Raw genomic sequence first — 7,346 nt, forward strand, 5'->3', positions numbered from 1 at the left:
CAGTAGCAGAACACAGAAGTGGAGACAGAGACCTTCAGTGGGAATGGAGGGAGACTGCAGGAGTGGGGAAGTTTCTCAAAGGAGGGTATCCCTTGGTGTCCAGCAGCTGCCCAATGACTGTTTCCCAAAAGATGAATGAAGGTATGTGTCATATGAGGTGAACTCAGGGCTCTGGGCTGGTTGGTTCACCTATGGTAGCTCTGAACCACTTTGGCTGCAGAGGATTCGCCTAGCCAGGAGTCCTATAACATCACCACTGAACTCCTGTGTTCTTGTGGACTGTGGAACCTGAGCTTGGACAAAGCTGAGATTTAGGCTGTAGAAACAGGTGGGTTCTGGGCTGTGTGTGTTTAGAGGCATGAACCAGATCAAATGATTCTTGGTGTGGTGTTGAATTAGTTTGGGACAATGTGGTAGAATTTGTGTGGACAAGAGTCTGTCTCTTTGACTGTTCGGAGAGTGGGAGAACCTGCAGTCACTGTCTCTGCCTTTTTCATGGGGCTTAGAAGTTACTATCTTGGAAGTTGGTCTCAGCTAAGGCTGGGAAATGGACTAAGTTAAGAGAAAGTTCTGAGGCAGAGGGATTAAGAGCAAGGCTACCACTTGGCCAAAGAACCTCTCAATTACCCTTTCTCATCTCTGTCCTTCAGAAATATTCACTAGGCTATGAAATCTATGCTCAGGCCTCAGTCCTGTTCCAATCCGCAGAAGCCAGGCACCCTATACTCTCTGCCCAAGCTCACTGTCTAGACTCATGCTTTGAGATTTCTTAGGCTTTTATTGGATGAAGTCTAGAGCCTGGAGCTGTGCTTCTTGTTGTCTAAAGACAAGAGTGTGAGTGAACTGGCAGCAGTAACAAACCATGATTGTTGAGTTCATGAGACAGTAAGGAGGATAAACTGAGGCAGATGCAATTAGGAGATGGGGGAAGGGAAGTTGAGGCACATTTGAGCGCACTTCCTTTTCCTGAGGGTTTCTGTGCTCTCTCTGAAATGTGACCACAGAACACATGTTCATCGATGGAAACAAAAGTTCTCTTTCTTCTTCTCCCCTTAAAAAAACAAAACAGCCGGGCGGTGGTGGCACACACCTTTAATCCCAGCACTTGGGAGGCAGAGGCAGGCAGATTTCTGAGTTTGAGGCCAGCCTGGTCTACAAAGTGAGTTCCAGGACAGCCAGGGATACACAGAGAAACCCTGTCTCGAAAAAAAAACAACCCCCCTCCAAAACAAAAATCAATGCTTAAAGCATTTTGTTGGGGGATGATGTGGTGGTTTGAATAGGTATGCCCCCCCCCCCAGCCTCATTTGCTTGAATGCTTACCACAAAGGCAGTGGCCCTATTAGGAGGTGTTGCCTTGTTGGGGAAAGTGTGGCTTTGTTGAAGGAAGTATGTCACTGCAAGGCAGACTTTGAGATCTTACATGTTCAAGCTAGGCCCAATAGCACATTCTCCTTCTGCTGTCTGCAGATCAAGATGTAGAAATCTTAGCTCCTCCAGCACCATGTCTGCTTGCATGCATGCTGTCATGTTTCCTGCCATGATGATGATAATAATGGACTAAACCTGAACTAGCCAGTCCCAATTAAATGTTTGCCTTTATAAGAGTTGCTGTGGCCATTAAAATAGATGGAGGGATGACTCAGCAATTAAGAGCATTTATTGTTCTTGCAAAGGACCCAAGTTCAATTCCCAGAACCCACACAGTAGCTCACAACCATCTGTAACTCCAGTTCTAGGGAATCTGATGCTCTTTCCTGACTTTCTCAAGAATACATGTGGTGTACATATGTACATGCGGGGAAAACACTCATACACATAATGTATAATAAAATAAAATAAAAATAATACATAAATCCTGGGACTGGAGAGATGGCTCAGTGGTTAAGAGCACTTAAAAAACAAACTTTAGTCTTTTCTGAATTTTCTCTTTCTTTCTTTCTTTCTAATTATCTTTAATCTTTTTTTTTTTTTTTTTTTTACAGTCCAGTCATTGTTGCCCTCCCTCCTGGTCTACCCTCTGACAGTTCTTCATCCCATTCCTCCTCCGCCCTGTCTCCAAGAGAATGCCTCCCCATAAGCCCCTGGTTAAGAGCACTTACTGCTCTTGTACAGTGCTGGAGTTTGGTTCTCAACACCCATATGGCACTTACAACTGTCTGTAACTCCAGTTCCAGGGGACTGAAGCCTCTTATGACTCTTGAGGGCTTCTGTACACATGTGGCACACGTGCATACACACAAACATTTTTTTAAATCTATAAAAATTATTCAAATTTTTGTTTGTATTTTGCTAAGCGTGTATGAGCAGACAGCAGGGAACTTTATAACCCAAACAGCCCCTCCCCTGTTTGTGCTGAAGTAATATTTTGTCTTCTAACATCTTGTTGATTTCATTCTCTATTCTCTGTCTCTCTGCCTCTCTCTCTCTTTGTCCCTGTCTCTCTGTCTCTGTCTCTCTACCTCTCCCTCTTTGTCCCTGTCTCTCTGCCTCTCTGTGTACATTCATATGAATGAGTATGAGCATATATATGCCACCATGTGTAGGCAGACGTCAGAGAACAATTTCTGCATCAGTCCTTGCCTTCCACTGTATTTAAGGCAGGGTCTCTTTGGTGTGCATTACTGCATATGCCAGCCCACAGTTTTCCTGAGAGTCCCCTGTCTCACCTCACCTTAGGAACACTTCCCCGTTGGGTATTACATGGATTATGGGAAATTGAATTCAGGCTTTTGTGCTTGTATGGCAAACAATTTGCTCAGTGATGCATGCCCTAACCCCTTTGTTTTGTTTTATTTTGTTTTTCAGGAAACAGGGCCTCATGTAGCCCAAGCTGGTCTTGACTATGCATCTGAGAATAACTTTGAAATTTGGATCCTCCTGCCTCCACATCATGGTCGTAAATGCAGGCATTAAAAGATCCATCATGTCTGGTGTTAAGCAGTGCTGAAGATAGGACCCAGGACTTGAACGTTGGGCAAATATCCTGCCAGTTGAACCACAACTATAGCCATTTTCCCTTATTCTTAGCTCCCTTCTCATGCTTGGTGCCCTGTCCTCACCCCGTGAATTAATATTTATGTGTCTCTAGTTCTCATTGTCATAATCCTGAAGAGAATCAAACAATGCAAGGAGATAAACATGTCTGGCTACTCAGCTGGACAGAGGTATAGCTTCTTGTTCCACTTCACCACAGAATAAGTCAGCATCCATACACACCTCATTTTCTAAAGTCAGTGAACTGTGTGAAGTTATTCAACTCACACTGAGTCCAGTGCTGTTCCAGGAGGGCTGGCAAGAGTTCCCATCTGCCTGTCTTTAGGGAAGGTCTGGTGAGTATGGTTCACACAGCAAAACCAAGAACAGCTGATAACAGTGAGGTCGGCTCACCTCACAGCACTTGGCCACTTTTAAGACACTTTCTTACCTACCAGTCTGTGGTGACGGGGTAGGCTAACAGTAAACTGTTGACCCCAATCATGTCACTGCTCTGTCTCTGCAGAAGTATAAACCTTCACACTCACAGTGCTGTTTGGTAGCTGACTCTTATACTGTAGATGGAACCCCTCACATCAGGGTGAGAGAAAAATGGAATCTCAGATTCTCAGGGCAGGGACACAGCACAGACGGAGAGCCCCAGGGTAAGCTTACTAAGTTCTGAGGGACACACCTCATCCTTTCCCTCTGCTCCTCCTGCCCAGGAAGAGAGGGACGTCTCTGGCAGCGGTTTTCAGTAATGTGTCAGAAATGAACAGCTGAGCACTTCAGCAGAGAGATCCGGAGCCCAAGCCAAAGTTTGTTCACGTTCTGAGGTAGAAAGTGAGGCCATGCACAGGGGGGCAGAGGGCAGAGGGAGCAGTAATCACCACAGGCATCAGAGTTAAGCTGGGCTATGAGGTTCATTTGTAGTTCTGAGACCATGGAGGCAGGTGTGACCAGGGCCAAGAAAGAGGCAGTCCCATGGGCTGTGGAACGCCTTCTAGAAGGCTGCTGGGTTTTTCTAGAAGGTCTGGGTTTTGTTATGAGTGTGCAGGGCTGGAGAACAGCCCACTGTACTGAAGACATCCTGGGAAAGCAGCTACTGTCACCGTCTCCAGGAAGGCTCAGGCCTCCCTTGCAAAAGCTCTGGCTGGGGTTCCAGTTTTACCTCACCCTTTGCTCTGCCAAGGAGACAGGAGGATTGGGTCTCGGTGCTTTGTGGTCGTGTGCACAATATTAATAGAGGTTGACATCTCCAGCAGCGAAGGAGACTCCTTCCCACAAAAGGAGAGGTGACAGGGCAAAGGAGGGATTCCCCAGCTCTCTGCGCTGTGCGTGAGTCAGGGCCCCTGTACTGCAGTATTTGACTCCTGCCTGAAACTCAGACTCACAGGCGAGTCAGTACCTGGGCAAAAACACAGAGCAAAGTGACAGGTGAGGTCAGGCCCAACCACGGCAGAGGGGACTGAGCTTCTACGGAGAACATAGACTCCATTCCTCCAGGACGTTATGGGGCTCACAAGATACCCTATCCCCAGCCCACACAGAGGAGGCTTCTCTCCAGCAAAAAAGATCTCAGGTTCTCTATTGGGAGCCAGGGTTTCTTCCTGGTTGGCCCCTGCCTTCTTCTTCCTGTTGATTCTTCAGGAAGTGAAATGAGAACTGGAGTTGTGTTCTTTGCACTGCGTTAACAACTGTGCCCTCCTCCATGATTTGTGGTTTACTATTCAGTGTAGCACTACTCAGAATAAAGCCTGGCTGGGGTACTGAGTAAAGTCCCATCAGAAAGAACCCCGGTTCTGAGCTCTAGATCTGGCTTTGCTGCTACTCTGCTGTGCAACTTTGTGGAAACTGCCTGATCTCTCTGAGACCTCTTCTGTGAAGAAGGGGGCCCTAGACCTTAGGTTTAATACTCAACTTCATGTAATTAAGGGAGTAAACCCAAAAGGACAGTAGTTCTCAACCTGTGGGCTAAGACCCATTTGGGATCACATACTGATCCTGAATATCAGATATTTATATTATAACTCATAGCCATAGCAAATTACAGTTATAAAGTAGCAACAAAATAATTTTATGGTTGGGGGTTGCCATAACACGAGGAAGCACATTAAAGGGTCGCAGCATTAGGAAGGTTAAGAGCCTCTGTAATAGGGCATTTTGTATTAACTACAATGCAGATTCCCTCCACATGGACAGCATTTCTAGCTGGCCAGGGGTCTGTCCTCAGAGGGACTTTAAAAGACATACTGTGAACACCAGGGCTTACATGAAACTTTCCAGTGTGGGCCAAGCAAACATTTCTAAGCCAGTCTTAGCTCTGAACTAGAGAATTTACTTACTTTTTTGTGGTGTTGGGGGTCGAACCCAGAGCTTTGCATATACTGGACAAGCACTTTGCTAATGTGCTATGTCCCCAACCTCTGGACTAGAGAATTTACTCTTCCAGCTTAAATTTCCTCACTCTAAAATATGTGTCTTGGCTTTGAGGCTGGACTCAACCTTACTACGTAGCCAAGGCTGACCTTGAATTCATGATCCTCCTGCCTCAACTTTTCAAATGCTGGGATTACAAGCAAATTGTAAACTCAACCCCCTACACTTCAAAAATACTTCTAAAAAAGACCCTTGAGACAGTACCAGGGCAAGAGTGAATGCCATGTCTGGGCTCCTGGCTTCTCTCAGGTGACAGGTCTTGGGTAGTCTTTCCCTGCACACACACTTGAAAGGACATTTGCTTGGTCTCAAGGGCTAGCCTCATCCCTTACCCCCAGGGAAGACCTGAGCTTTCCTGAACATCAGTCCTAGAGAACAGGCTGGACTGCTGAGCCATCCCCTCCCCTGAGCAGAGGGAAGAGTGGTCATAGGCAGAAGCTGAAGCAGAGGCTGGCTGAGTCAGGCTTCAGAGCCTCCTTGCTGTCCCAAGCCTTTGCCCGGTGACATCCCAAACTGAGCTGGGACTAGGAGCGAAGCTACATGTCACCAGCCAGGGACTCTCCAGCCAACTTCTATTAACTTACTACGTTCACCAGAACAGATACCACAGGCAGATGGCTTACTGTCCTGTCATTCAGGCGTTTAGAAGGACAGTGCTGTTATTCAGCTGGGGACTGTAGGAAGGAAGCTATTCTGGGCCTCTGCTTTTGAGTTTCAATGACGTCTTCTCCCTTATCTCTGAATCATATTCATTCTGTGCATTCTGCCTGTGTATGACTCTCCTTCTTTTATAAGAACAGCAGTCATATTGGATTAGAGCCAACACAATGACCTCATTTTGACTCCATCACTTCTTTAAGCACCCAAATAAAGCTGCACTCTAGTCCTGGGGGGGGCTCCAGGGGGGACCCTTCCTCAGTCGATCACAACACCAATCCGCAATTTTTCCCTTATCATCATCTTTTTTTTTTTTTTTTTTTTTTACTGTTTTGAGACGGGGTCTCACTATGGATCCCAGGCTAGCCTCAAACTCACTGTCTTCTTTTTCCTTCCCACTGTGATAAAATCACCAGAAAAAGAAACTTGAGGGAGAAAAACTTTTCCTGACTGCAATCAGGAGTGCATACAGCCTGTCAATCCTGGTATTCCAATATCCAGGAGCTTCAGGTTTCCTTAGCTGGGAACAGAGATTCACGCACGCTAAAGCTTGGCTTAGCTTCTCCAGTCTTTACTCAGTGAATGGTTCTGCTTACAATTAAGATGGGTCTTCCCACATCAATTAGTTCAGTTGAAGACATTCTCAGAGGCTAACCTTAATCAACACAACCCCACCCCACCCCCATTGTCCAGAGGCCTGTCCTCTGGCTGTCTACATGACAGCTAACACTAACTTCACTCTATACAGTATTAGGTTAGGAGGGCTCGGTCCTCCCACCTCAGTCTCCTGAGTGGTGGCCGTCCCTCATTGCTGCTATTCTTATGGCAGTGGGGAGGTTCTGACCCAGGGCCTTGATATACTAGGGAACCACTCTACAAAGGAGCTACACCCCCGGTCTTCCTCCTAAGTGCCTCGCCCATGTTCCATCTCCTTGTGACAGCCGTGTTTGGTGGTGAGGGGTTTGCCTCACTGCCTGGACGCTGCTTTCATAGTTGAACTATGGATAGGGAAGGTGGGTGGTCAAGGCACACAGGACATGAACTCCAGGTGGCAAAAAAGACACTCTTACTCTGCAAGGTATTGTGGGCTATTCTACCCTCACTTCAATAATAACCGAAAGTGCTATGTACTTTAGACACATATTGAATGCCCACATAATCTACCAGGCAGGCTGATTTAGAAATCCCACTCTATAGAAAAGAAACGGAAGCTCAGGTTGCTGAGAAAACTTTCTTCCGTCTCTAGTGTCTGATAAAGACAGGGGCGGGGTGGG

The sequence above is a fragment of the Mus pahari genome, chromosome 5 (assembly GCF_900095145.1).
Source record: "Mus pahari chromosome 5, PAHARI_EIJ_v1.1, whole genome shotgun sequence".
Lineage (NCBI taxonomy): Eukaryota > Metazoa > Chordata > Mammalia > Rodentia > Muridae > Mus > Mus pahari.